The sequence below is a fragment of the Manis pentadactyla genome, chromosome 4, assembly GCF_030020395.1.
Source record: "Manis pentadactyla isolate mManPen7 chromosome 4, mManPen7.hap1, whole genome shotgun sequence".
NCBI classification, from domain to species: domain Eukaryota; kingdom Metazoa; phylum Chordata; class Mammalia; order Pholidota; family Manidae; genus Manis; species Manis pentadactyla.
Genome location: NC_080022.1, coordinates 131,713,316 through 131,738,658, shown reverse-complemented (window position 1 = coordinate 131,738,658; position 25,343 = coordinate 131,713,316). Strand labels below are relative to the sequence as shown.

The following is a 25,343-nucleotide window of genomic DNA, read 5'->3' as shown; positions in this document are numbered from 1 at the left end:
GTTCGGAAGTTTGGGGAAGCAGGGATAAAGAGTTCAATGGAGCCTCAAAGTCACCTGTGTGTAATTCCCAAATACACCATTTTGGAACTATAGATGATATTGATCAGTGTAGAAGTCCTGGAACCAGTCGGCCTGCGTTCACATCTCAGCTCTACTACTTGCCGGCCATGAAATCTCAAATGGTATGTGGTTCACTTTCTTCATCCGTAAAGCAGGGGTGAAATGGTACCTATGTCATCAGATTGTGGTGAGGATCGAATGAGATAATGGTGCTTCATTCCATGTCTGGACATTTATTGGCCATGTACTGTTTTTAATATTATTATTTTTATTAGCATCATCATCATCTTCATTCTAGTGCTGTATGCCTAATAGGTCCATTGGACACCATTCCAATTCTTTACCTCTCTAACCATAGAGAAAACATTAGAGTTTCAAAATGGGTAACTGCCCAAAAGGACATATTCCAACCAAATGTCTTCAACGATGCCTCCTATCTATTCATCCCATAAGAATTATTTTCTTTCCATGTGAAGAAAATGCATCTTGGAACCATTGCTTTGTAGAATTTACCATCAGACCGGAATGGTTAGGAATTAAATCATCCATAGTGCCACCAAGGATGGCATTTAAGTACCAAAGTTGGAGGAACACTGAGAGAGCTGGCTTCTTCTTTGGAAAAGCACTTAGATACCAAGTGCTGGGGAGGCAAAAAGAGCTGGATCAGTATTTTCCACGAAGTGTTTTACGGAGCCCTTTGGAGGTGCCTCAGGAGTGGGAAGTGGCTGGGCTCTAAGCCTTGCCCTCCTGTAAACTGATCTGTTTAATGTATTAGAATCTCTTTCCCAAAAATAATTTGAAAAACAGTGAACTAGTCTATACCTTGATGTCCTGCAGGATTATTTCTAAACTCTTCTCTACCTCTACTATAGCTTTCTCCCACTCTTAGGCATCTCCATAAATCTTGACTATTAAATGGTTGTGTGATTAAGAAAACTCTGATATCTTCCCAGGAACACGGTGCAATATTTCAGTTTCCTGGGAATATCTTCTAAGTAGGAAAGTATCTAAGCTTCGTTGGAACCATCTGTTCTATTACTGTACCTGAGAGAGGCAGGTGCAGACCCTAGCACAGCTTTCAGATTCAAAGTTTAGTAGAACCAACCCTTGTAATTCTCTGGAGATACTAAAAATAGAAGCACTTATTCAGAAAACTCACCCTTTGATCATAGGCTTTTAATTTTGGTTTAAATGTCAGTCTTTTATTGAACTTTTAACTAGAATCATTAGGAATTCTGCAAATAGAAACAATTGAAAATGTTTAGGTCTTATTCATGATATAACAGTGGTTGTTATATGAGGCTAAAACATAAGATATAGTTATTTCTAATCTAAGATTAGAAAAAAATTTATATATACATATATATACATATAGACAGTCTTACAGATCAAAGATCACAGTCCTCATACATGTGGCAACAAGCCTGCCCAAATGCTGGACCCAATGTAGGTACAAATCTCAAAGCCACAGGCCTACGCTTTGCAGATGTGAGAAAAGGTGTAGTTCTGATTCCCTAACTGAGGACACCTTAGGAATACCTCTGCCCTGAATATAACCAGAGACAAGGGCTTAGGGAACCAGTCAATGCCCCTGGTGGTTTTGGGCTTTGGATACACCATGAACTTTTTCTGAATGTAAGTCTGTGCTACCAATGGAGGCAAGAAATCACTAGATAACAACAGGCTGGAGCAGAATTTGATGTGATGTTGTCTACTCACCAGACTGAATTTGTCCTTCGCAGGCCCAGTGTCTACCAGCAGTTTAGTCCTTGGGTTCATTTTCAGAATATCTCCAGTTGTGGTGCCAATGTAGAAAAAACTGTCATCACTGGCCATCTGGGGATCAGAGAGAATAAAGCAACCTGAAGACTGGGTTTCCCCAGTGATGCCATGAGCCCCTGATCAGGGATGGGAAGAACTTTCTCTGAAACCCCATGAAGACCTACAAAGGTGCTCACAGCTACTTTCACTTCCTCAGACTCAAAGATTGGTAAGAAGAACTCTGAGGGAGCAGAATCAGGTTAGACTCAGACCTGGAGGAAATATTAGACTCCTACTAGCCTGTGCATTTCACTGGACGCCTATTTGTGTCTGATGTGTATGCATACCCTGCCAGTTCGATTCCTGAGACACCTCCAAAGGGTTCCTCGGATGAAGGTGTGCTCTTCCAGAGAGATTACGCATTCGCTTTATCTCATTTTCCAAAGTCTATGTTCATAAAATGATTATGCATTAAACAGAAGGAACAAGTCAATGGAAAATGGAGTTATATTTATGAATGTATGAGTCCACATTAAAAACACATGACTAATTCCTATTTTCACAAGAGGGTGCATTTCAACAAAGAGTTCGGACACTTCATTTCCAGTGGCAGAAATAACCTAAGTGGCATAGGGATGTGCTGTGGCCTCTGAGTACCCACTGGCTACACTGCTTCCCTCTAGGTGAGGCAGGTTCCCAGTGTCTAATGACAGTCCAGTTCCAGTAAAAGAAGACAGTCCCAGGGCTGTGTCTGGGCAGCTCCTTTCTAACTTCTGAAGGGAGTCCTGGAAGTAAGACTCTCCCTCACCTGTGCCTCTCAATTAACATCCCACATGTCCAGACCTCACCTCCCTACTCCCCCGCCCAAGGCACATGTACACGTGTATGTATGCACATACACACACACGCCTTGGTCAGTTATGTTAGGACCTTGTACTAATATAGTTACTTACAATAACACTTAAAGTAATACTTACTGTAATACTCATGACAATTCTTTTCGTCTGTCCTGTTTGGCACTCAGTTGGCCAGATTTTCCTATTTGGGAGATCCAGTTCCCATACTCGAATTGTTCCACTGCAGAAAAACTCACAATCAAATGAATATCCATTGAATAGCTGCTTCCTCTCTTCTCTGTTTTCTGTATTCTCTTGAAGAACAAGCTGAACAGAACTAGGTATTTTTGAGGGTTTGTGATGGCCTAGGGCTCTGCCTACAATCTTCCACTCAGTCCTCACAACCACTGGATGGGACAGATTTTATGGATCCCCAGTCTCCAAATGAGAAAACACAGAGCCCAAACACAGCACGGCAGGGATTCACACCTACCTTTCTCTCACTTTAAAGTGAATACTCTCTACTATAATACAAACCAACATAAATATAAACAAATAAACAAATGAAAAAAAAACCCGGGTTCATGAAGTATGTTGCTTTCAAGGTATTGAGTTGTGAGGACATTTTTAAAAGGGAAGCACTTCATTCAAGGAAGGATAAATGAGACTAAGCAACTAAGAGTCAAAATCAGCACCTAACACAAGACTTGGTATATAATTGGTACTTAATCATGGCATGTAGTGTTAATCTGAATTAATAATTGTATAAAAATGTCACAGTCAATATCACAGAGACTTCAGCTAATATCCTAAGGCAGAAAAGGCTAATTAAACAATGTATCAATTAAGTTCAGTTTTCCTTTTTTATTTTTTAGCCTCCAGAATTACACTCAAAGTGCTCAATAAGTATTTTGAATTCTTTATCTGAATGCACACATATATCTTATATACATACTTATTTTGAGTACTTTCCAAAAAAATCAGCTTTTCCATGTCCTTCCTGGCAGACGTCATTTGGCTGCTAAGATACTGGGGTTTGCAGGTTATCTCATGGGGGACACAACATAATGGGATCCCTGAAATTGGGGCCATATGGTCAACCAGGGCATGTGGGCACCATACCAGAAATGTTATGTAATGGTGCTTACATTTTCTCAGTTATCAGTGTCACATGAAATTAAAGCACACGCAGTATAGAAATTGTCCTAAAACTATTTTTTTAACTTAAATTCAAGTTTTGACGCCTGGAGAAATCTTGTCCATGGCATGGCTATCAGAATGAGCTGATGCCTGCTGCTAAAGCAGCCGCTGAGGAGTGGATAGACCCCCATAAAACAAAGGCCTGGTGAAACTGCTCCGCAGCTGAAGGGGGCTGAACCTTGAAAGAGCTTAAGAGTTTCCTGGTCACCAGTGGCCTCCCAACAGGGCAGGACATGGTCAGCTGCTTTAGGATCAGAGTACTGGCCTAATAGCATCTGCTCCCTAACTGGCTTTCCTGATAGCCAGGTAGTTTCATGGCCTCTGGAGAAATCCTTCCTCAATTAGCCACAGAACAAATGTATGCTGCATATCATAAGGTGGGGACAGGAAACAGTACAGATATAGAGCAGCACAAATTCTTTATTCTGGCTGGAAAAGTGGCCACCAATGCATGCCTTTCACAGACAGGACACACCGATGGGGTGAAAAGGCCAGTCCCACCAGCATATATCTCAACCCTACATGCACAGATTTTTTACTTTTGAACTGGTATATGATATAAAAGAGGATGATTTTGTACAGGCTTGGCTTTCCCTTCAAACTCCAAACAGGGCTCTGATTGGTGAATCTGTAAATTAATTTCTTCTGTTAGACAGATGCTGGCCTCTATTCAGACCTTCAGCTTGGGCCCCATTAGCTGGTTAAAGCTGACTCTACTGGAAATTATCTCATAAGGCTAATAGTCAAACATCTGAAACTTCCTGTCACAGTTCATCTCTGACCTATCATTTCATGAGACCTAAATCAAGAACAGGTGGTAAGAAACATCATCCAGTAAGTGAATCTGTGCAGCTGTGCAAATTACTCGATGAGCATGGATTGCAGGCTATGTGTTATCAGTAATAAACAGATAAGAACCTGAAATGAATTTAGCAGATAAACAGAACCTTTTCAGCAGGAAGCATAGAATTTTCAAATAACCATATTTAAGAGACTTGCAGTTGAAAGGATCTGTAAAGACTACAAAATCATGAAAATTATAATGCAAGGTATATATTTCTCTAGGACTAAAAACACGTGTCTCCAAATTGGAATGACCGTGGTTTCTGCACAAGCAAATATAGTGACTTGTGAGTTCTGAAAACCCTGACTTCAGACACATACTTGCCAGCAGTAACAAACATCTCGTCCCGGCACCTCGAGAAGATCACTGTTGTGGCGTTCCCCACATTGAGCCCCGCGGCAGCACTGCCGCAGATGGCTTCTCTCTTGGCTATGCTCCACACCACCACACTGCCGAAATGAGGTGGACAGAAAAGTCAGGGCAAGGAAGGCTTTCAAAATAAGAAGCAGCTCCTTTAGTGGTTCTATAAAGAAAAAAACAGGTGACTTACAAAGAAATGAAAGAATTACATTGACACCCACCCCCCAGACATCTCCTCAACCACACTGGATATTAGATGATAAAAAGGGGTGAGACTTAAAAAGTTTTGAAGGAACTTTGATCATGAGGCTAGAAACCAGTGAGCCCATCAATCAAGTCAGATATGAAAATAAAAGCATTTTCAGATATTTGAGGCATAAAATTTTACCACCTATTCATCTTGTGTAAAAATTACCTTGGGGAATACTCCAGAAAAAAATGAAATAAAGAGGATACATAAGACAGTGTTCTCAAATTTGAATGTGTATCGGAATCACTTGGAGGGCATGTTGAACAGACAGCTAGGACCTGTTCCCAGAGCTTCTGATTCAGCAGCTCTGGGGTAGGGCCTGAGAATTTGCTTTTCTAAAAAGTCCCAAGTATGCTGCTGCTGCTGGTCTGGGAACCACACATTGAGAAGCACTGCTTTAGGTTCCACTTCCTTCTGTCTGGGTGCAGACATACACTAAGTCCTAAGGTGAATGGTGTTTGGATAATAACACCAAAAATGCTGGGGAGAGGGTGTTGTGTTAACATCTGAATAAAAATATTAAAGATAAAGAATGCAAATATTACAAACCTTGTTAATGTAAAAACATGCCACATTTATATTTCCCAAATTTTCTACATGTGGAATATAATACACAGGTGGTCTAAAATCAAGGTATAACCAAGATCAGTAGAAAAGGGGGGCACAGTAGGTAGTGTAAGAGCCATAAATTCTTTTTCTTAGTAGGAAATTGATAGATACCATCTAAAGTGGAAAAAAAGGGGAGGCATATCACTTAAAAAGTTATGAAAACTAGGTGAACCGAAAAAAGGCTCTTAAAACCAAACACTTTATACCTAAGAAAAATGAAAACATTCATCTGCACAAAATCTAGTACATGAATGTACTAGAGTTTCAGCTTTGGACAAGTTCATTGTAGATTCAGTGAGATCAGGAAATGACAATGGAACATTCTTGGGTTAAAAGGGTTTATCCAGCTTTATTCTCATGGTGGTAAGTCAAGCAGTAGAATCATGTCTGTATCCAGCAGTCTGCAAGTCTGTAATCCACTTCCGTCTCTGCCTCTGTCTGGAGCACTGGGCGGAGCTCTTTATATAGTGACTTAGTGGATAATAGCTCCTTGCCTACGGGTGTGGGATCATTAGCCTAGCAGTAGGCCAGTTACATCATCAAATAGTTTAGGGCCAGGTGAGGATCCTGGACATAGGAACATCCACTTTCTCCACAGCAGCATCACTAAAAATAATCAACAAGTAGAAAAGACTCCAAAATCCAACAAGTGATAGATAAAGAAAATGTGGTATATTCATACAGTAGAATATTATTTGACAATAAAAAAGTATGAACTACTGATAAATGCCACAATATGGATGAACTTTGAAAACATTATGCTAAATGAAAGAAGCCACAAAAGGCCACATATTGTGTGATTCCATTAAGGTGAAATGTCAAGAGCAGGCAAATCCACAGAGACATAGAGTAGATTAGGGTTGCCTGGGGCTGGGATGTGTAGTGATGGAACAGGAATGGGGAGTGACTGCTAATGGGCATGACAGTTCTTTCTGGGGTGTTGAATATGTTCTAAAATTGATTGTAGTGATGGTGGCACAACACAACATTTCCTTAGGGAAGGATTCTGGGAAAAAAAAGCCCAAAACCCCAGTCAACTAATCACTATACTAAAAACCACTTAACTGTACACCTTAAGGGTATTGCATGGTATGTGAAATATATCTCAATAAAGCTATAAAAAAGGATTCCAAGTACCTCCCGAGAATAGAACTCTTCATAGCTCTTTATTAACCATGGAAAGGTAGGTATAGCTTTAATTTTTCAAAAACAAGTTTAAAATTTAAAGATAAATAAAAGGCACTGACAGAGTTAGCTAAACAAATTGTAGCTCAGCCATGTGATGGAATACCTTGCAGCCATTGCAAAGAGTGAGATATATGTCTCTATGTATACATAATGTATAGACAATGTCCTTGGTATAAAGTTAATCAAAAAGCAGATTGTATTACAACATTAGTAGTGTGATAACATTAATGCAAAAAACTTTCATACATAGATTACAATATATTTAAAAATATATGGGAAGATAGGCTTAAAGATGGTAGTATAAGAGGTGAGAAAGAAACCTCCTCCAAAACTGCATATAATATGAAAATACACCAAACAACTAATCCTGAAAGAACAACAAAAAAGAAGGCTGTAGCGGACTGTCTACACCTGGGGAGCAGAGCAGACCTCACCAGAAAATGGTAAAGTACCAAAGCCCTGATCCGGTGGGACCCAAGCCCTTCCCCCACACCAGCTCACTGGTGGGAGGAAGAGAAATGGAGCGGGGAGAGTCCTAGGACTGCTGAACACCCATCCGTGGAGATCTGCTCTGGGAGCACAAATCTACATCACATGGTGCTCTGGAGATAAGCGGGATTGGAAAACTAAGACAGGTGGAATACTTGGAGAGACTGTGATTCCAGCCACTTGTGGAGAACAGGCACCCACAACCAGCCACTCTGGGACAAAAGAAAGGTGGGCAGTCTGAGAGACTTCCTAACAGTGAGAGGGCGCAAAAGGGGCAAGGATTGAACAGAGCTTGCTGCTCAGGAGACAGGACAGGAGGACAAAATCATCCTGGCACACTCAGCCCAGGAGTTTGGGAACTTTCAGGAGCTTCAGGCGCTCCATGCCCATGGCTGGAAATTCAGCTATGAGGACTCCCACCATGATAGGCAGCCTGCTTGCTGCTCTTTCCTCCTGGCTGGCGTCGGCTTACAAACCAGCTGCCCCTGCCATTGCACCAGGCCAGCCAGAGGGTGGCCCTGCCTATGGCAGCTACAAGTGCCTAACATAGAGGCTCCTCCCTGCACACTTGGCCCATTGGCCCTGACAGTGGAGGCAGGAACTACAGTGGGGGAGCAGGAAAGAGGTCTTTTCTCCTGGCAGGCACCAGCACTGCTCGCCTGCAACCACCACCATCGCTCCAGGGGCTGGGCATCTCCAGAGAGTAGAGCTTCTGGGCACTAGAGGGTGCCATGTACCAATATGAAACATCAAAGACCCTGGTTCAAACCAAAATCCCACAAACACCAGAAACAGGGCCAAGTGAAACTGAACTCACCAATCTTCCTGAAAGAGACTTAAAAATAAAAACCATAAACCTGCTCATGGAGCTATAGAAAAATATTCAAGAACTTGGTGAGGAATTCAAGAATGAAATAGAAATTTTGAAAAATATAGTATCCAAAGTGAAACATACAATGGAAGGATTTTAAAGCAGATTAGATGATGTAGAGGAGTCAGTAAATGAAACAGAAATTAGAGAACAGGTACACAAAGCAGTTGAGGCACAGAGATAAAAAAGGATCTCTAAGAATGAAAGAATATTGAGAGAACTGTGCGAACAATCCAAATGGAACAATATTCACATTATAGGAGTACCAGAAGAGAAAAAGGGATAGAAAGTGTCTTTGAGGAGGTAATTGCTGAAAACTTCCCAAATCTGGGGAAGGAGATAGTCTCTCAGGCCATAGCAGTGCACAGATATCCCAACACAAGGGACCCAAGGAAAACAACACCAAGACAAATAATAATTAAAATGGCAAAGATCAAGGATAAGGACAGAGGATTAAAAGCAGCCAGAGAGAGAAAAAAGATAACATACAAAGGAAAACCCATCAGGCTATCATCAGACTTCTCAAAAGAAACCTTACAGGCCAGAAGGGAGTGGCATACAATATTGAATGCAGTGAAACAGAAGGGCTTTGAACCAAGAATACTCTACCCAGCAACATTATCATTTAAATGTGAAGGAGGGATTAAACAATTTCCAGATAAGCAAAAGTTGAGAGAATTTCCCTCCCACAATCTGTCTCTACAGTGTATTTTGGAGAGACTGTTCTAGATGGAAAATTCCTAAGGCTAAGTAGCTGTCACCAGGGAAAATAAAACCACAGTAAGGAAAGTAGAACAATTAACTAATAAAAAATGCAAAATTAAATCAACTACCCCCAAAGTCAGTCAAGGGATAGACGGAGAGTACAGAATATGATACCTAATATATAAAGAATGGAGGAGGAAGAAAAAGAAGGAAATAAAAAAAGAATGTTTAGATTGTGCTTGTAATAGCATACTAAGTGAGTTAAGTTAGAATGTTAGATAGGAAGGAAGTTACCCTTGAACCTTTGGTAACCATGAATCTAAAACCTGCAATGGCAGTAAGTACAAATCTATTAATAATCACCCTAAATGTAAATGGTCTGGATGAACCATCAAAAGACATAGAGTCACTGAATGGATAAAAAAACAAGACCCATTTATATGCTGCCTACAAGAGACTCACTTCAAACCCAAAGACATACACAGACTAAAAGTGAAGGGATGGAAAAAGATATTTAATGCAACTAATCGGGAGAAAAAAGCAGGAGTTGCAGTACTTGTATCAGACAAAATAGACTTCAAAACAAAGAAAGTCACAAGAGACAAACAAGGACATTATATAATGATAAAGGGATCAGTCCAACAAGAGGATATAACCATTATAAATATGCACCTAACATAGGAGCACCTACATAGGTGAAACAAATACTAACAGAATTAAAGGGGGAAACAGAATGCAATGCATTCATTTTAGGAGACTTCAACACATCACTCACTCCAAAGGACAGATCAACCAGACAGAAAATAAGTAAGGACACAGAGGCACTGAACAACACATTAGAATAGATGGTTCTAATAGATATCTACAGAACACTCCACCCAAAAGCAGCAGGATACACATTCTTCTCAAGTGCACATGGAACATTTTCAAGAATAGATCATATACTAGGGCACAAAAAGAGCCTCAGTAAATTAAAAAAGATTGAGGGGGCATTACAATTAGCACACATAATTTAGGGGGGTGGCACGGGGAAGGCAGTATAACACAGAGAAGACAAGTAGTGATTCTATAGCATCTTACTATGCTGATGGACAGTGACTGTAATGGGGTATGTGGGGGAGACTTGATAATGGAGGGAATCTAGTAACCACAATGTTGCTCATGTAAGTGTATATTAATGATACCAAAATAATTTTAAAAAATTTTTAAAGATTGAAATTATACTAATCAGCTTTTTAGACCACAAAGGTATGAAACTAGAAATAAATTATGCAAAGAAAACAAAAAGCCCACAAACAAATTGAGACTTAACAACATGCTCCTAAACAATCAATGGATCAATGACCAAATAAAAACTCAAGCAATATATGGAGACAAATGACAACAATAATTAAACATTGCAAAATCTGTGGGATGCAGTGAAGGCCATGCTTAGAGGGAAATATATTGTAATACAGGCCTACCTCAGGAAATTACAGACCAATATCCCTGATGAACATAGATGTAAAAATACTCAACAAAATATTAGCAAACCAAATTCAAAAATACATCAAAAAGATCATCCATCATGATCAAGTAGGATTTATTCCAGGGATGCAAGAATGGTAAAATATTCGAAAATCCATCAACATCATCCACTACATCAGTGAAAAGAAGGAGAAAAACCACATGATCATCTCCATAGATGATCCATTCGACAAAATTCAACATCCATTCATGATAAAAATTCTCAACAAAATGGTCATGGGGAAGGCAGTATAGCAGTGAGAAGACATGTAGTGACTCTATGGCATCTAACTATGCTGATGGACAGTGACTGCAAAGGGGTGCATGAGGGAATTTCATAATATGGGTGAAAGTAGTAACTACAATGTTTTTCATGTGAAACCTTCATAAAAGTGTATATCAGTGATACCTTAATAAAAAAAAAAAATATATATATATATATATATATATATATACACATGCAAACTGTAGAATATCCACTGCATCCCTTCTGTTTCTCTCTCGCTGTGTAGAAGCCAGGTGGTTTGCATAGAATGTAGTTGCCCACAGATTCAGGGTTGATTTCTAATTGCCCAAAACCAATCCGCAGAACCCCATCTTCCTGTCCATCATGACTACTCAGGGATGACTATATTGCATTTTTCTAATACAGGAAAGTTTCAGAAAGGAAACTTTCTTTAGAATGTTTTTCTCAACATCCCCCAATTTTCTTTAAGCAGACTATGTTCCTTTAGCATTTACATAGGAATATATGCTGCATTGATTGTTCTCCCTAATAAAACACTTTTGAAAACTCCCCTCTACTCCTCCAGTTTCATTTGTATGTATTCTCTGCCTACTAAACATGACTGTGAGTTCCTTGAGAGCAAAGGTCATGTCTTGGCAAGGCAAGGTAAAAGTGCTACCGCTGGATCACAGTGCCAGGGTTTGTCTCCCAGCTCTGCTACTTACCAGCTGGTGACATAAGCTCCTCACCTGTCATGGCCACCACAGCTCACGGAGTCGTGAGGCTTAAATGAGATAGTGCAGTTAAAGTGCTCAACACACACCCATCGCATGGTAAGCACTCCCCCAAAATTAGCTGTTGTCTTTGATGATGATGATGATGATGATGATGATGATGTCATCTTTTGTTTACAGCAAAGATTCTCAAATTTAGCTGCATATTAGAATCACTGGGGAAGCTTTTAAACTCCTAAAGCCCAGGCCCATCAAATCAAACTCTCTGAAGGTGCAATCAAGTATCAGTCATTTCCTGAAGCTCCACAGTGGAGTGCACAGCCAGATTGCAAAACTGCTATTCTATGGTATTTTCTGCATTGGCTTTTCACACAACACCCACTCAAATATAGATGGGCCAAGAGGGAATGTTCGAGGTGAGGAGGGTACTTGATACATCTAGAAATATGCCTGGTGGAAAATACGTAAGTAAGTTTTGCTCATTACCTTCCGTCGTCTGGGCCTCCTAGTGATACCAAGTACAAATCATTGGGTGAAAAGGTCAGATCTTCAACTTTGCCCTTGTGAAGTGACAGCCGAGCAATCAGCTCCCTTTTCTTATAATCCCACAAAATGATATCTGCCTGGAGGCAAGAACACACGGTCAGATCATAAACAGGCTTTGAGGAGATCGCTACCTCTCTCAGTGAAAAGGAACCAGTAACATAACTTTTCTACAAATTAGAACATGGCTTACAAATATGACAGGAACAAAACAGAAAGAGTTTTAAGAAGGGACCGGGCATTATCAGCCACGAGCTGCAGTATTGGGTGTACAAACACCAGATTCCTTCATTCTCAGCCTGAGAAAGAATCAGATCAAGGAGAAGCCAAGCAGAAGAGGAGGAGGAAGAGTCAAAACAGGAGGCAGCACAGAGCCAGCCCGAAGCTGGTGGCTTTTCTAGGGAGGCACCTCTAAATCCCTTCACTAAGAGCTATTTTCAGTGTTTTCACCTTGAAGCCCATGAATGTGACTTGTCCAGAGGCAATGTACGTCCCACTCTTGGAGATGGTCACACAGGAGATGTTGTTGCCGTGTCCATGCAGGAAATTCTGTTCTTGAGTATTTATTGCCTGAATGAGGACTGTGCAGCCCAGAGGGTAAACCAGATGTTCTTGGTCAGGATGGCATTTCATACCAGTGGGCACATGTCCTAAAAGAGAGAAATTAAAAATAATAATGCTTGGGTGCAGAAGTGGCTGGTAAATTTTACAAAAACTGAGTACAGAAGAGAAAACTTTTGAAAAAAAGACTTAATTCAACTAAAATAAGTGCTTATGTTTGGGATTAACAGGTAATTTTAGTCTCCCGACAGGAAGTTTGGTCTTGTAGGTCACTTCACAAACTTTAATGAGCATAAACCCCCCAGTGTATCCAGTTAAAATGTAGATTCTGATTTTAGGTCTGGAACGGGACTGTGATTCTGCATTTCTGACATGCTTCCATGTGATGCTGACACTGGAGTAGGAGGGCAAGGCCCTAGGGCCAATTCTTGTAATCCTAAGAAACACAGGAGGCTTGATCTCAAGCGTCCTGACGAGGTGAGTGCATGGCATCAGGAGAACGTGAATTTACTATCTCAGGCAAAAGTTTGGTTACGATAAAAACTTGGTTTCAGTTCTCAGTCACCACCTGGCACTCTGAAGAAACACAGGACCTCTTGCAGTGGGGTCTTCCAGGACCCCATCCTTCAACTGTTTGCCAAGAATCATCGCCAGAATTACAAACCTTTGTAATGTGTAATTATTTTGTAATAATTTGTAATAAAATAAAGTAATATTTTAATATGCAATAGACATAAGTTCCCCCTTATCACTCATCTTAGGTCAGAAATCTTTTGGTTATTCCTATTTATTTTACAATATAAACTTTAAAGTCAGTTTGATTGGTTAAAAATCATTTTTAGTGGAATAGTATTAAATGTATAGACTAATTTCAGGTAAAATAATTTTTATATACTACATTATATCTCCTTTCTAAACCAGGGTATGTTTCTCCATGAAGTTTTCTTTTATGTCTCCCAGTAACATTTTTAATTTTTCTTCATAAAGAGCTCCTACATGTATTATTATATTTATTCCTGGGTATTTTTAAATCCTTTTTATTGCTATTTCCTATTCCATCACATCATAAGAGTCACAAATGTGTATTAATAAAGTCTCCTGGTCTTTTAATGAATTCATCTTCTGTATTTAACTCCCTCTGGAATTTATTTTGGTGCATAATGTGATTCTAGTAGCTAAACAGATTTCTTTTTTTGCTCAAAAGGCCAATGTATTTAGTGAATAAATGATTTCTTTCATTTTAATTGTGATCATTCCCTTTTTATATACTAAGTTCTCATAATACTAAGGTTTGTGTTTGGGTGGAGGTGATCTTTTCCTACTTAAAAAAATATATGTATATATATATATTTTTTTAATTGCAATCTCCTTATAAACAATCACATGGCTATCCATATGGAAAAAGTAAAGTTAGATCCCTATTTCACACCATCCACAAACAATATACTCCAGGTAGACCAAGGATATCAATGAGAAAAACAAGACATGATGTATACACATGTTGTAGTAAGTAATTACTTCCTAAACATGACATGAAAGAGCAAATCCTAACAGAAAGGCTAATATATTCAAGCACTTATGTTAAAAATTAAAGACTTCTAAAGACAAAAGAGAAAATGAAAAGTAAAATCCAAACCAGAGATACTGGCAATATAACAAAGGATTATATTCAGGGTACACAAAGCAGTATTGCAAAGAAATATGAAACACACAAACTGCCCAACAGAAAAATGAGCGAAGGATATGAACAGGCAATTTATGATGGAGGAAATTCAAAAGCTAATAAACATATGAAAGATATGCAACTTCACAAGTAATCAAAGGGAAATGCAAATTATATACAAAATGAGACACCCCTTCATCTCCATCATAGTGACTAAATTTAAAAAGGCTGGCAACACCCAGCACTGGTGGTGATGTGAAGTGAATGGAACATACTCTGATTCATGGGAGGGTAAATTGGTAAAATTGCTCTGGAAAACAACATGTTCATATTGAGTATGGTTGAATATTCACATACACTAGGATCCAGCCATTCCACTCTTTGGTATATAACCTAGGGAAATACTTGTAATTGCACTCGTGGGCCTCTACTCAGGTGTGCACTGTGGCATTGTTTGTATTAGTAAAAAGTTAGAAATAAATTAAAAGGCATCAAGAGGGAAATAGATAACTAATATTGGCATGTATACACAAGGGAATAGTGGGGTTAGCATGAATTAATCAACATGAATCAACATAGATACATCGTACAAATAATGTTAGGTGAAAAAAGCAGGTTTCAAAATGTGCACAATATGCTGCTATTTATGTAAGATAAAACATGCAAATTGTTTTATATATAATGTTTATATAGTATAGTATATATTATAAGTTGTTTATATATAGTATAGTATATATAGTATGTTTATTACTTTGTTAATGTACACATTTTTTATATATAGTTATTGTTGCTGTTTTCAGTTTAGGGACTCTGCAAAATAGGAAAATCATGGGCTTATTTACTCCAGTTAATTGATTAATGTGGCTATTCTTGTGTCATTACAAACTCTTAGGAACTACAGTTTTACAATGTTTTCATAGGCAACACAACTATATTTGGTTTGATTAAATAAAAAATTCCTGTCAAAAGACAATACCTAGAAGAATAAAGTACAGTTATATATTTATACTCTCAAGTTAAAATTCATAAACTATTACATAACTACAGTGAGTGTTCTAGTGTCACAATGATAAAAGGGGCTTTGTTTTTGCTCCTCATTTGTTTTCACATGAAAAATAAACACGATTACCTTGTACTGATCCAGGAGGAGGACATTTCCCACCCAGGGCAAGTTTCCTATAAATCTGGTGAGACAGAATAAAGGTGATGGCAAGAAGCTGGGGCATCAGGAGGGGTTCATGCCACGTTCATTCGCTTGGGCACTGCTCCTTCCCGCTCTCCAGCACAGGCTTACTCCTCTCCTAGCTCCGGGGTTCCACGGCTTCCCTCTGCCAGCGCCATTCTCTCCTAGTTCTCCCTCCAGACTTTCCTTTTTGGCTCTCTCCCATTCTCACGGCTCCTGTTCAGACCACTCTCTCCCCGCTCTCAGGGCCCTCTACTTCCCCGCCCCTAGCACTGGGAGGAGCTCTGTGAGTGGGCCTCTGAGGACTGGCAGATGCCTGACCAATTATGTACAAGGAATTGAGGACATGAGAAAATGGGTGTTTCTTTTCTGCCTCTCCCCTAGGCCAATACTCCCAAGACTGACGAGCCTCTCTGTCCCCAGTAAGGGCCCCATAGATGTGTGAACAGGCTCTTATATATATGTATATACAATAGGTGCTATTAAGGCCAGGGGAATCCTGGTCAGAAACTTCCATTTTCTCCACACCTGGTTTTAAGGCCTCTAAAATAAAATTTCAGGCCCTCTTTCCTATGTAATCCTGCTGGTCTCTGAAACCGAAGCCATTTTTGCCGTTCCCCAATCAGGCCCCACATTCTCCACCTTCTTCCTGTGTTCACACTATTCTTGCTACTCGGAATATTCTGCTCCTCAGTCTTTACCCACTGATTTCTACCCAGCTTTAAAGATTACTTGAATTGACCCTTCCTTGACCTCACTCAAGCCTAGAATAGAATCTTTCTCCCAAACTTTCATAACGTTTTCTTATTCTCTTTAATGAGCAGTATAGCATTTTTAAGCAAACATTTTTCACTGAAGACCAAAATACAGAAAACTTATTAATTTTTTACCAACACACCAATTTAATGATAGCCCAGACCAAGAAGTAGATTACTACCACAACCCAGCCATTTCCCATGTGCCTTCTCCCAGTCTACATCTCCCAAAGGGTGATTGCTGTTTTGACTTCTATTCCCATAAATTAATTTTCCTCATTTTAGAACTTCGTATGAATGGGATTATATGGTAGGTATTCTTTTGTGTCTGGATCTTTTCATTCAATGTTATGTCGGGGAGCTCCATTCATGCTGTTGCATGTAGCAGTAGGTCATTTTTTTTGTCATTGCTGCAGAGTACTCTATTGTATGAATATAACACAATTTATCTGTCCTTTCTACTTTTGATGGAAATTTTGGTTGTAGTTTTTAGCTATGTGAAATAATGCTCCTATAAATATTTTCACATTGGTACACATTTCTGTTGCATATATTATAGCATTTGGAGGCTTATTAAAAGTCTTTAAGAGGTATTCAGACTTTATCCTAAAGGAGACAGATAGAGTTATGGTTTGGCTATGCAGATGTTCTTTGTATCATCTAAAAATAAACGCAAAACAATGGAAATTATGCTAAATTCTTAAGAACAAGGTATTGTTTAAATAAATGGTCACATATCTATGCAATAGAATATTATATTAAAGTATTATGTTTAAAATTATGGCATAGAGTATATGTACCACTAAAAAAGATTTATAAGGCATACTGTTAAGTGGAAAAAAGTCTGATTATAAGAGCATACATACAGCACTGGGAAAAAGTCTGATTATAAGAGAATATAATACAGCATGAGTCCACTTTTATTTTTAAAATATTTAATATGGAATGTTGGGGAACAAAGATGGTGGTGTAGGAAGGCGAGGCAAAAACCTACCAAAATCACATAGAACACAAAAATAAAGCAAATACAGCTAGGCCTGAAATCAACCTGAAGACTGAAGAACTGATCACCTACATCTGGGAAAGAAGAGAAGACCCTACAAAAAAGGATAACATGACAAAGCCATGATCCAGTGGGACCCAATTCCTCCCCAAACCCCAGACCATAGGTGCGAGGAAGAGGAATGGAGCACAGAGGGAGTAGATGCCCAGGACCCTGAACACCTGGCCCTGGAGATCACCTCCAGGAACATAAGCCCACATTGCACAGTGCCCTGGTGATTGGTGAGGCTGGACAACACAGACAGATGGAACACTCAGGGAGGCTGAGAACCCAGCCACCTGTGGAGAAAAGTCACTCTACAGGCCCCCCTGAGAAAGAAAGCAGAGCAGGCAGTTTGAAAGACTTCCCAGCAGTGAGAGGGGTGCCAGAGGGGCAAGGATTGCACAGTGCTCTCTGTTTAGGAGAAAGTCAGGTGAACAATACCTCCCCAGCTTGCCTCCTCAGTCCAACAGGTTAGGAGCCATCAGGAGCTTCAGATGCTCCATCCTCCTCTCTAGCAACTCAGCCCAGAGACTCCTTGAAGTGTCACATGGCATGTTGGCTGGCAGTGAAATCACACTTTATTTCCAGATAGTCAGGGGGAGAACCCCCAGCCTGCTCAGCCTTATTTTGGGCCAGCTGTGAGATGTATGCAAGAGCCAGCCCTGGGAGCTCTTTCTTCCTGGCAGGCACTGGTCCTGTTCACCAGCCACCACCATCACAGCAGGCTGCCTGGAGGGAAGCTCAGCCCACAACAGCTCCAGCCCTGCAGCCCATCAGGCATGAGCAGCCCAGGCCCAGGAGCAATTTTCTCCCCACAGGCAGAGGTCCCACTCACTGCCTCCTTCTGGCCATTGCTGAAGGACAGAGTGAGGGCAGCTCTGCCCAAAGCAGCTCCAGAGAGTATTCTCCCTGCTCCTGTGATCAGCTGATGGCCCACACAACCCACCTGAAATCAGAACACTATGAGCAAGGCAGACAGGTGATATACTCACTGCATACCAACAGCTGGGGTTCCCACACAGAAAATTGAGCTTCTGAGTACTAGAAGCCTCCTACACAAATCTATTACCCCATTAGAAACACTAAAAAAAAAAAAAATGAAAAGACAGAGGAATTTGGTCCAAACAAAAATTCAAGAAAGACACCAGAAAGAGGGCTCAGTGAAACTGAAATCACCAATCTTCATGATAATGACTTCAAAATAAAAGTCATAAACAGATTTACAGAAAAGTATTCAAGATCGCAGGGAGGACTTCCAACAAAGAGATAGACATCCTCAAAAAAAAGCCAACCAAAGCTGAAGAATACAGTATCTGAAGTGAAACATAAAACGGGGGGATTTAAAAGTAGATTAGATGAGGAGCAGGAGACTGTAAATGAAATAGAAATTAGAGAACAAGGAAACAAAGAAGCTGAGGAACAGAGAGAAACCATATCTCTGGGAATGAAAGAATAATAAGAGAGCTGTGTGACCAATACAAATGGAACAACATTCACATTGTAAGGGTACTGGAAGAAGAAGAGAGAGACAATGGGAGAGAAACTGTATTTGAGGAAATAATTGTTGAAAACTTCCCCAATCAAAGGAAATAGACACTCAGGTCATGAAAGCACAAAGATCATGCAACAAAAGGAACCCTAGAAAGACAACACCAAGACATATCATAATTAAAATGGCAAAGATCAAGGACAAGGAGAGAGTACTGAAAGCAGCCAGAGAGAAAAAAGATCACTTAAAAAGGAAACCCCACCAGGCTATGAGCAGAAACTTTACAAGCCAGAAGGGAGTGGCATGATATATTTAATTTAATGAAACAGAAGGGCCTTCAACCAACAATACTCTACCAGGCAAGATTATCATTTAAATTTGAAGCAGGGATTAAACAATTTCCATATAAGCAAACATTGATGGAATTCATCACCACCAAGCCATTTCTATAAGATCTCTAAAAGGGACTGCTCTAGATGGAAATGATCCTAAGGCTAAATAGTTGTCACCAGAGAAAATGAACCTACAGTAAAGGTAGTAGACTAATTTATTACTAAGCAAATGCAAAATTAAATAAACTACTCACAAAGTTAGTCAAGGGATACACAAAAAGTACAGAATATGACACCTAATAAATAAAGAGTAGAGGAGGAGGAAGAAGAAGGGGAGAAAAAAAACCTTTCAGTTGTGTTTAAAATAGACTAATAAAGTAATTTAAGAGACTGTACGATAGTAAGGAAGCTATTTTTGAACCTTTGGTAACCACAAATCTAAAGCTTGCAATGGCAATAAGTACATATCTATGGATAATCACCCTAAATGTAAATGGACTGAATGCACCAATCAAAAGACAGAGTTGCAGAATGGGTAAAAAACCAAGACCTGTCTATATGCTACTTACAAAAGACTCACTTCAGATCCAAAGACATACACAAACTAAAAGTGAAGGGGTGGAAAAAGATGTTTCATGCAATAGGGAGAAAAAATCAGAAGTAGCAGTATTTATATGAGACAAAATAGATTTCAAAACAAAGAAAGTAACAAGAGACAAAGAAGGACATTATTTAATGATAAAGGTGTCAATCTAAAAAGAGGATATAACCATTATAAATATCTATGCAACCAATATAGGAGCACCTAAATATGTAAAACAAATATTAATGGGATTAAAGGGGGAAACAGAATGCAACACATTCATTTTAGGAGACTAACACACCAGTTACACCTCTAGACAGATCAACCAAACAGAAAACAGGTAAGGAGACAGACTACTGAACAATACATTAGAACAGATGAACCTAACATACATCTACAGACTGTTCCTCCCAAAAGCAGCAGGATATACATTCTCCTCAAGTGTACATGGAATGTTTTCAAGAGTACATCACATACTAGGCCACAAAAAGAGCCTCAGTAATTTCAAAAAGATTGAAATTGTGCCAACCAGCTTCTCAGACCACAAAGGTATAAAACTGGAAATAAATTATTCAAAGACAACAAAAAAAGCCTACAAACACATGGAGGCTTAACAACATGCTCTTAAATAATCAATGGATCAATAACCAAATTAAAACAGAGATCAATTAATATATGAAGAGAAATTAAAACAGTTTAACAGCCCAAAACCTGTGGGATACAGCAAAGGAAGTTTGAAGAGGAAAGTATATATCAATACAGGCTTTCCTCAAAAAAGAAGAACAATTCCAAATGAACAGTCTAAACTCACAATTAAACTAGAAAAAGAAGAACAAATGAGGTCCAAAGTCAGTAGAAGGAGGGATATAATAAAGATCAAAGGATAAATAAATAAAATTGGGAAGAATAAAAACAGAAAGAATCAACGAAAGCAGGAGCTGGTTCTTTGAGAAAATAAACAAAATAGATAAATCTTTTTTCTTGATAAAAAAGAAAAAAAGAGAGTGTACACACATAAACAGAATCAGAAATGAAAAAGGAAAAATCACAATAGACACCATAGAAATATAAAGAATTATTATAGAATACTACGAAAAATTGTATGCCAAAAAGTTGGACAATGTAGAAGAAATGAACAACTTTCTAGAAAAGTACAACCTTCCAAGACTGATCGAGGAAGAAGCCGAAAATGAGAACAGACGATTACCAGCAATGAAATTGAATTGGTTATCAGAAAACTACCTAAGAACAAAATTCCTGGACCAGATGGCTTCACTGCTGAATTTTGTCAAACATTTTGAGAAGACCTAATACCCATCCTCCTTAAAGTATTCCAAAAAGTAGAAGAGGAGGAAATACTTAAAAACTCATTCTATGAGGTCAGCATCACTCTAATACCAAAATCAGACAAAGCCACCACAAAAAAAGAAAATTATAGACCAATATACCTGATGAAAATAGATGCAAAAAATACTCAACAAGATATTATCAAAATGAAATTCAAAAATACATCAAAATATCATCCATCATGACCAAGTGGGATTTATTCCAGGAATGCAAAGATGGTACAATATTAAAAAATCAATCAACATGATATACCACACCAACAAAAAGAAGGACAAAAACCACATGATCATCTCAATAAATGCTGAAAAAGTATTTGACAAAATTCACCACCCATTCATGATAAAAATGCCCAACAAAATGGGTATAGAGGGTGTGTACCTGAGCATAATAAAGGCCACATACAACAAACAAAACAGCCAATATCATACTTAACAGCAAAAAGCTGAAAGTTTTTCCTCTAAGATAGGGAATAAGACAAAGATGCCCACTCTCACCAATGTCATTCAACATAGTACTGGAGGTCCTAGTCACAGCAATCAGACAACACAAAGAAATAAAAGGCATCCAAATTAGTAAGGAAGAAGTTAAACTGTCACTGCTTGCAGACTACTTGGTATTATACATAGAAAACCCTGAACACTCCACCAAAAAACTATTAGAACTAATAACTGAATTCAGCAAAGTTGCAGGATACAAAATTAATACACAGACATCTGTTGCATTCCTATATACTAACAACAACTTAGCAGAAAGAGAAATCATGCAAACAACTCCATTTACAATTGCATCAAAAAGAGTAAAATACCTAGGAATAAACCTAACCAAGGAGGTGAAAGACTTATACCATGAAACCTACAAGACACTCATGAGAGAAATTAAAGTAGACACCAATAAGTGGAAATACATTCTGTCCTCATGGATAGGAAGAATTAATATTGTCAAATGGTCATCCTACCTAGCAATCTACAGATTCAATGCAATCCCTATCAAAATACCAACAGCATTCTTCAACAAACTAGAACAAATAGTTCTAAAATTCATATGGAACCACAAAAGACCCCAAATAGCCAAAGCAATCCTGAGAAGAAAGAATGAAGCTGGAGAGATTACCCTCCCTAACTTCAAGCTCTACTACAAAGCCACAGTAATCAAAACCATTTGTACTGGCACGAGAACTGACCCATAGATCAATGGAACAGAATAGAGAGCCCAGATATAAACCCAAGCATATATGGCCAATTAACATATGATAAAGGAGCCATGGATATACAATGGGGAAATGACAGCCTCTTCAACAACTGGTATTGGCAAAACTGGACAACTACATATAAGAGAATGAAACTGGATTACTGTGTAACTCCATATACAAAAGTAAACTCAAAATGGATCAAATACCTGAATGTAAGTCATGAAATCATAAAGCTCTTAGAAGAGAACATAGGCAAAAATCTATTGAATATAAACATTTTCCTGAACACATCTCCTCAGGCAAGGGAAGCAAAATAAAAAATGAGGAAGTGGGACTACATTAAACTAAAAAGCTTCTGTACAGCAAAGGACACCATCAGCAGAACAAAAAGGCATCCTACAGAATGAGAGAATATATTCATAAATGACTTATCTAATAAGGGGTTAACATCCAAATTATATAAAGAATTCACATGCCTCAATATCCCAAAACCAACTAATCTGATTAAAAAATGGGCAGAGGATATGAACAGACACTTCTCCAAAGAAGAAATTTGGGTGGCCAACAGGTACATGAAAAGATGCTGCACATCGCTAATCAACAGGGAAATGCAAATTAAAAAGACAATGAGATATCACCTCACATCAGTTAGGACAGCCAACATCCAAAAGACAATAACAAATGCTGGCGAGGATGCGTAGAAGGTGGAACCATTCCTACATTGTTCGTGGGAATGTAAATTCATTCAACCATTGTGGAAAGCAATATGGAGGTTCCTCAAAAAACTAAAAATAGAAACACCATTTGACCCAGGAATTCCACTCCTAGGAATTTATCTGAAGAAAACAAGATCCCTGATTCAAAAAGACTTATGCACCGCTATATTTATGGCTGCACTATTTACAATAGCCAAGATATGGAAACGACCAAAGTTTGTGTCAATAGATGAATAAAGAAGATGAGGTACATATACACAACGGAATATTTTTCTGCCATAAAAAGAAATCCTACCATTTGCAACAACATGGATGGATCTAGAGGGTATTATGCTTAGTGAAATAAGCCAGGCAGATAAAGACAAGTACCCAATGAACTTCACTCATTTGTGGAGTATAAAAACAAAGCAAAACTTAAGTAACAAATATACCAGCAGACTCACAGACTCTGAGAAGGAAATAGCAATTACATTGGAAAGGTGTTGGGGAGGGATTAATGGGCAATATAATTGGTAATCACAATATGGGTAGGTCTTGGGAAGGCAGTACAGCACAGAGAAGTAATGACTCTATAGCATCTTAGTACACTGATAGACAGTGGCTGCAATGGGGGGGGATTTGATAATATGGGTGAATGTTGAAACCACAATGTTGTTCATGTGAAACCTTCATAAGACTGTATCTCAATGATACTTTAATAAGAAATATTTATATGTAAATACATAGTTGAAACAATCACACCAAAAGTTTAACAGTGATATATTTGGGAAATGTAACAATGGCTGATTTTTCTTTTGGTTTCACTGTATTTTTCCAATTATCTATACTCCCCTTCTTATGTACGTAGTTACCCTGTATTCTCAGTGCATAGTTAAGTATTGAGCATGTACATACAACTGTATATTTGACTATATGAAATAATATCAATTGTCACAAAACCAACAAAGTATAAACAGTTTAATTAATTTGGAACATTTTAAAAGATCAAGATCATTAGTAATTGCCATGGAAGACATAACGATACAGTATACCATATATTTACTCTAGGAGCTCTACAAAACAGCACGAGTGCAATTGCAGAGCTGTTTGAGGTTCCACCCTGGTAACCAGTGTGCCCCCTTTGCACTCACTATCAGTCACTCACTTCCTTTACCAATGGTCTGGTAAACAGTCAAGAGCTAAGTCCCAGAATGTGCTTAAAGCATTTTTAGTCATTGATTAATCGACATATACATTATTAAAATTTTATAGCTTTCAGGAATCACAATGAACTTTTTAAAAAGTTTGCTCGTTCTGAAATACCAAAATGCTTGTTTTCATTCTTCTCAAAAAAAAACACAAAAATATCAAACACCCTTTTTCCCCCTTGATGTTCAAATGGGCAACATACCAACCAGATTTGAGCAGACCAACCAGACCTCCTCTGACCAAAGCATCTTTCCCCTCCAGCTACCCCTGGCGTCCCCTTCGCCTCCTATCCTCGCCTGAAATCAACGGTTAGAATCCTTTCTTCGCGTTAGAGGACAAGATCTTCTGAAACGGTTGCTCAAATACACGTACCCTTCCCCGCCCTTTCTCAGTGATATGTCAGCTGGTATTTTGGAAGTTAGTTGGTCCCAGCGGCAGATACAGACTCCATAACCTAGTGGTTTCGAAGGGGCGGGAAGGTTTGCGAGCTGCGTAGGAAATAGAGCTACGGGAGAGCTGAAACCTAGTAGGATAAGGGCCACAACCATCTGTATTCATCCTTCCAGCCCTGAGAGGAGGCATTTGGCTCCTTTTAGGTGCTGGCAAAAACCATCCCACTCCTTGAGGCTCGGAGCGAGGAGGTGACTCTGAGACTTTGTCCTGGAGAGGCTGTCTGCGCCCCCTGTGCTTGGCCCTAGCCCGTGCTCATGCCAGTGTCCCACACTGCCTTCCAGGTGGCACCCGGTGTCTCACTGCCCCTGATTGTGTCACAAGATCCCGGGGTTCTGTTCGAAGCCTCACCATTGAAGCCGATGACGGCCTCTAGCTCCAGATCGGCCACGTCTGCATCGGGCGAAATTCGTTTCTCCATCACCCGGAGACTAAGTTCACTTTCTTCAGCCTCCCGTGCAGCGTCTTTAGGTCGTTATGGTAACGGTTTTGCGCATGCGCGCCAGCTCCACGCCTGCGCTCCTGTGGAGTTCAGAGTTAGGTTCACCAAAAGCAGAGGGTTCTTTCCTTCCTTTTTCTCTGGAAATTTAACAGGCACTAAATGCACAGAATAAATTCCCTCCTTCTGTATGTAAAGAGTCCGTCACCTTTTTGGTAACC

At 39.2% G+C, this 25,343-nt stretch overlaps 1 pseudogene; it reads right to left on the bottom strand.

Moving 5' to 3' along the window:
• Nucleotides 1-25,172, bottom strand: part of LOC118933456 (cilia- and flagella-associated protein 52-like) — a 51,602-nt pseudogene extending 26,430 nt beyond the window's left edge.
• Between the last annotated feature and the right edge of the window lie 171 nt (nt 25,173-25,343).